This window comes from Colletes latitarsis, unplaced genomic scaffold (assembly GCF_051014445.1).
Source record: "Colletes latitarsis isolate SP2378_abdomen unplaced genomic scaffold, iyColLati1 scaffold0018, whole genome shotgun sequence".
In the NCBI taxonomy this organism is placed as follows: domain Eukaryota; kingdom Metazoa; phylum Arthropoda; class Insecta; order Hymenoptera; family Colletidae; genus Colletes; species Colletes latitarsis.
The window spans coordinates 16,681,019-16,687,726 of NW_027488369.1; positions in this window are offsets into that span (position 1 = coordinate 16,681,019).

The window sequence follows — 6,708 nt, forward strand, 5'->3', positions numbered from 1 at the left end:
AAAATATTGATCGAAACCAGGTTTAATCGACTGTTTCAGTGTGGTACCACATTGCTACGTGATCCAAACCAGAAAAAACCCAGGATCAGTTCAACGAGTATGTGAAGAATACGAAAGTATGTGTTTGATGAGTGAAAATCCCAGGCCTAACCTAGACCTAACATGCGTTATCCTCATAAATATTGATCGAAACCTGGTTTAATCGACTGTTTCAGTGTGGTACCACATTACTACCTGACCCAAACCAGAAAAAACCCAGAATCTGATCAACAAGTATGTGAAAAACGCGTAAGTATGAGCCTGATGAGGGCAAATCCTAGACCTAACCCAGACCTAACATGCGTTGTCCTCTAAAATATTTATCAAGACCAGGTTTAATTGATTGTTTCAGTGTGGTCCCACATTACTACGTGATGCAATCCAGAAAAAGCCCAGGATCTAGCCATCAAGTATGAGAAATATGCGAAAGAATGAGCCTGATGAGAGCAAATCCCAGACCTAACCTAGACCTAACATGAATTATTCTCCAAAATATTGATCGATACCAGGTTTAGTCGACTGTTTCAGTGTGGTACCACATTGCTACGTGATCCAAACCAGTAAATACCCAGGATCCGTTCAACAAGTATGTGGAGAATGCGAAAGTATGAGTCTGATGAGTGAAAATCCTCGGCCTAACCTAGACCTAACATGCGTTGTCCTCTAAAATATTGATGGAAGCAGGTTTAATTGACTGTTTCAGTGTTGCACTTCATTACTACCTGATCCAAACCAGTAAAAACCCAGGATCCGTTCAACAAGTACGTGAAGAATGCGAAAGTATGAGTGTGATGAGCGAAAATCCCAGGGCTCACCTAAACCTAACAAGCGTTACCCTCTAAAATATTTATCAAGACCAGGTTTAATTGACTGTTTCAGCGTGGTACCACATAACTACGTGACACAACCCAGAAACAGACCAGGATCTAGCCATGAAGTATGAGAAATATGCGAAAGTATGAGCCTGATGAGGGTAAATCCTGGACCTAACCCAAACCTAACAAACGTTATCCTCTAAAATATTTATCAAGACCAGGTTTAATTGAATGTTTCAGTGTGGTACCACATTACTACGTGATCCAAACCAGAAAAAACCCAGGATCAGTTCAACAAGTATGTGAAAAACGCGAAAGTATGAGCCTGATGAGGGCGAATCCCAGACCTATCCCAGACCTAACTTGCGTTATCCTCTAAAATATTGATCGAAACCAGGTTTAATTGACTGTTTCAGCGTGGTACCACATTACTACGTGATACAATCCAGAAACAGCCCAGGATCTAGCCATGAAGTATGAGAAATATGCGAAAGTATGAGCCTGATGAGGGCAAATCCTAGACCTAACCCAAACCTAACATGCGTTATCCTCTAAAATATTGATCCAAACCTGGTTTAATGGACTGTTTCAGTGTGGTCCCACATTACTACGTGATCCAAACCAGAAAAAACCCAGGATCCGTTCAACAAGTATGTGAAGAATACGAAAGTATGTGACTGATGAGTGAAAATCCCAGGACTAACCTAGACCTAACATGCGTTATCCTCATAAATATTGATGGAAACCAGATTTAATTGACTGTTGCAGTGTTGTACTTCATTACTGCGTGATGCAATCCAGGAAAAGCCCAGGATCTAGCCATCAAGTATGAGAAATATGCGAAAGAATGGGCCAGATGAGAGCAAATCCCAGACCTAACCTAGACCTAACATGAATTATTCTCTTAAATATTGATCGAAACCTGGTTTAATCGACTGTTCCAGTGTGGTACCACATTACTACATGATCCAAACCAGAAAAAACCCAGGATCTGTTCAACAAGTATGTGAAGAATGCGAAAGTATGAGCCTGATGAGTGAAAATCCCAGGCCTAACCTAGACCTAACATGCGTTATCCTCAAAAATATTGATCGAAACCTGGTTTGATCGACTGTTTCAGTGTGGTACCACATTACTATGTGATGCAATCCAGAAATAGCCCAGGATCAGTTCAACAAGTATGTGAAGAATGCGAAAGTATGAGTCTGATGAGTGAAAATCCCAGGCCTAACCTAGACCTAACATGCGTTATCCTCTAAAATATTGATCGAAACCTGGTTTAATCGACTGTTTCAGTGTGGTACCACATTACTATGTGATCCAACCCAGAAAATAATCCAGGATCTGTTCAAGGAGTATGTGAAGTGTGTGAAAGTATGAGTCTGATGAGGTCAAATCCCAGACCTATCCCAGACCTAACTTGCGTTATCCTATAAAATTTTGATCGAAACCAGGTTTATTCGACTGTTTCAGTGTGGTACCACATTACTACGTGATCCAGACCAGAAAAAACCCAGGATCAGTTCAACAAGTATGTGAAGAATGCGAAAGTATGAGTCTGATGAGTGAAAATCCCAGGGCTAACATAGACCTAACATGCGTTATCCTCTAAAATATTGATCGAAACCAGGTTTAATTGATTGTTTCAGTGTGGTCCCACATTACTACGTGATGCAATCCAGAAAAAGCCCAGGATCTAGCCATCAAGTATGAGAAATATGCGAAAGAATGAGCCTGATGAGAGCAAATCCCAGACCTAACCTAGACCTAACATGAATTATTCTCTAAAATATTGATCGATACCAGGTTTAATCGACTGTTTCTGTGTGGTACCACATTGCTACGTGATCCAAACCAGTAAATACCCAGGATCCGTTCAACAAGTATGTGGAGAATGCGAAAGTATGAGTCTGATGAGTGAAAATCCTCGGCCTAACCTAGACCTAACATGCGTTGTCCTCTAAAATATTGATGGAAGCAGGTTTAATTGACTGTTTCAGTGTTGCACTTCATTACTACCTGATCCAAACCAGTAAAAACCCAGGATCCGTTCAACAAGTACGTGAAGAATGCGAAAGTATGAGTGTGATGAGCGAAAATCCCAGGGCTAACCTAAACCTAACAAGCGTTACCCTCTAAAATATTTATCAAGACCAGGTTTAATTGACTGTTTCAGCGTGGTACCACATTACTATGTGATGCAATCCAGAAATAGCCCAGGATCAGTTCAACAAGTATGTGAAAAACGCGGAAGTATGAGCCTGATGAGGGCGAATCCCAGACCTATCCCAGACCTAACTTGCGATATCCTCTAAAATATTGATCGAAACCAGGTTTAATTGACTGTTTCAGCGTGGTACCACATTACTACGTGATCCAAACCAGAAAAAACCCAGGCTCCGTTCAACAAGTATGTGAAGAATGCGAAAGTATGAGTCTGATGAGTGAAAATCCCAGGCCTAACCTAGACCTAACATGCGTTATCCTCTAAAATATTGATCGAAACCTGGTTTAATCGACTGTTTCAGTGTGGTACCACATTACTATGTGATCCAACCCAGAAAATAATCCAGGATCTGTTCAAGGAGTATGTGAAGTGTGTGAAAGTATGAGTCTGGTGAGGTCAAATCCCAGACCTATCCCAGACTTAACTTGCGTTATCCTATAAAATTTTGATCGAAACCAGGTTTATTCGTCTGTTTCAGTGTGGTACCACATTACTACGTGATCCAGACCAGAAAAAACCCAGGATCCGTTCAACAAGTATGTGAAGAATGCGAATGTGTGAGTCTGATGAGTGAAAATCCCAGACCTAACCTAGACCTAACATGCGTTATCCTCTAAAATATTGATCCAAACCAGGTTTAATGGACTGTTTCAGTGTGGTACCACATTACTACATGATCCAAACCAGAAAAAACCCAGGATCCGTTCAACAAGTATGTGAAGAATGCGAAAGTATGAGCCTGATGAGTGAAAATCCTAGGCCAAACCTAGACCTAACTTGCGATGTCCTCTAAGATATTAATGGAAACCAGGTTTAATGGACTGTTTCAGTGTGGTACCACATTACTATGTGATGCAATCCAGAAATAGCCCAGGATCAGTTCAACAAGTATGTGAAGAATGCGAAAGTAACAGTCTGAAGAGTGAAAATCCCAGGGCTAACCTAGACCTGACATGCGTTATCCTCTAAAATATTGATCGAAACCAGGTTTAATGGACTGTTTCAGTGTGGCACCACATTACTACGTGATCCAAACCAGAAAAAACCCAGGATCAGTTCAACAAGTATGTGAAGAATGCGAAAGTATGAGTCTGATGAGTGAAAATCCCAGGGCTAACCTAGACCTAACATGCGTTATCCTTTAAAATATTGATCCAAACCAGGTTTAATGGACTCTTTCAGTGTGGTACCACACTACTACGTGATACAAACCAGAAAAAACCCAGGATCTGTTCAACAAGTATGTGAAAAACGCGAAAGTATGAGCCTGATGAGGGCAAATCCCAGACTTATCCCAGACCTAGCTTGCGTTGTCCTCTAAGATATTGACGGAAACCAGGTTTAATTGACTGTTTCAGTGTTGTACTTCATTAGTACGTGATGCAATCCAGAAAAAGCCCAGGATCTAGCCATCAAGTATGAGAAATATGCGAAAGAATGAGCCTGATGAGAGCAAATCCCAGACCTAACCTAGACCTAACATGAATTATTCTCTAAAATATTGATCGAAACCAGGTTTAATTGACTGTTTCAGTGTGGTCCCACATTACTACGTGATCCAAACCAGAAAAAACCCAGGATCCGTTCAACAAGTATGTGAAGAATGCGAAAGTATGAGCCTGATGAGTGAAAATCCCAGGCCTAACCTAGACCTAACTTGCGTTGTCCTCTAAGATATTGATGGAAACCAGGTTTAATTGACTGTTTCAGTGTGGCACCACACTACTTCGTGATCCAAACCAGAAAAAACCCGGGACCTGTTCAACAAGTATGTGAAAAACGCGAAAGTATGAGCCTGAAGAGGGCAAATCCCAGACCTATCCCAGACCTAACTTGCGTTATCCTCTAAAATATTGATCGAAACCAGGTTTAATCGACTGTTTCAGTGTGGTACCACATTACTACATGATCCAAACCAGAAAAAACCCAGGATCCGTTCAACAAGTATGTGAAGAATGCGAAAGTATGAGCCTGATGAGTGAAAATCCTAGGCCAAACCTAGACCTAACTTGCGATGTCCTCTAAGATATTAATGGAAACCAGGTTTAATGGACTGTTTCAGTGTGGCACCACATTACTACGTGATCCAAACCAGAAAAAACCCAGGATCAGTTCAACAAGTATGTGAAGAATGCGAAAGTATGAGTCTGATGAGTGAAAATCCCAGGGCTAACCTAGACCTAACATGCGTTATCCTCTAAAATATTGATCCAAACCAGGTTTAATGGACTGTTTCAGTGTGGCACCACATTACTACCTGATCCAAACCAGAAAAAACACAGGATCAGTTCAAAAAGTATGTGAAGAATGCGATAGTATGAGTCTGATGAGTGAAAATCCCAGGGCTAACCTAGACCTAACATGCGTTATCCTCTAAAATATTGATCGAAACCAGGTTTAATCGACTGCTTCAGTGTGGTATCACACTACTACGTGACCCAAACCAGAAAAAACCCATGATCTGTTCAACAAGTATGTGAAAAACGCGAAAGTATGAGCCTGATGAGGGCAAATCCTAGACCTAACCCAGACCTAACATGCGTTATCCTCTAAAATATTTACAAAGACCAGGTTTAATTTATTGTTTCAGTGTGGTCCCACATTACTACGGGTCCCAAACCGGAAAAAACCCAGGATCCGTTCAACAAGTATGTGAAGAATGCGAAAGTATGAGCCTGATGAGAGCAAATCCCAGACCTAACCTAGACCTAACATGAATCATTCTCTAAAATATTGATCGAAACCAGGTTTTATTGACTGTTTCAGTGTGGTCCCACATTACTACGTGATCCAAACCAGAAAAAACCCAGGCTCCGTGCAACAAGTATGTGAAGAATGCGAAAGTATGAGTCTGATGAGTGAAAATCCCAGGCCTAACCTAGACCTAGCATGCGTTATCCTCTAAAATATTGATCGAAACCTGGTTTAATCGACTGTTTCAGTGTGGTACCACATTACTATGTGATCCAACCCAGAAAATAACCCAGGATCTGTTCAAGGAGTATGTGAAGTGTGTGAAAGTATGAGTCTGATGAGGTCAAATCCCAGACCTATCCCAGACCTAATTTGCGTTATCCTCTAAAATTTTGATCGAAACCAGGTTTACTCGACTGTTTCAGTGTGGTACCACATTACTACGTGATCCAAACCAGAAAAAACCCAGGATCCGTTCAACAAGTATGTGAAGAATGCGAATGTATGAGTCTGATGAGTGAAAATCCCAGACCTAATCTAGACCTAACATGCGTTATCCTCTAAAATATTGATCCAAACCAGGTTTAATGGACTGTTTCAGTGTGGTACCACACTACTACGTGATCCAAACCAGAAAAAACCCAGGATCTGTTCAACAAGTATGTGAAAAACGCGAAAGTATGAGCCTGTTGAGGGCAAATCCCAGACATATCCCAGACCTAACTTGCGTTGTCCTCTAAGGTATTGATGGAAACCAGGTTTAATTGACTGTTTCAGTGTTGTACTTCATTATTACGTGATGCAATCCAGAAAGAGCCCAGGATCTAGCCATCAAGTATGAGAAATATGCGAAAGAATGAGCCTGATGAGAGCAAATCCCAGGCCAAACCTAGACCTAGCATGCGTTATCCTCTAAAATATTGATCGAAACCT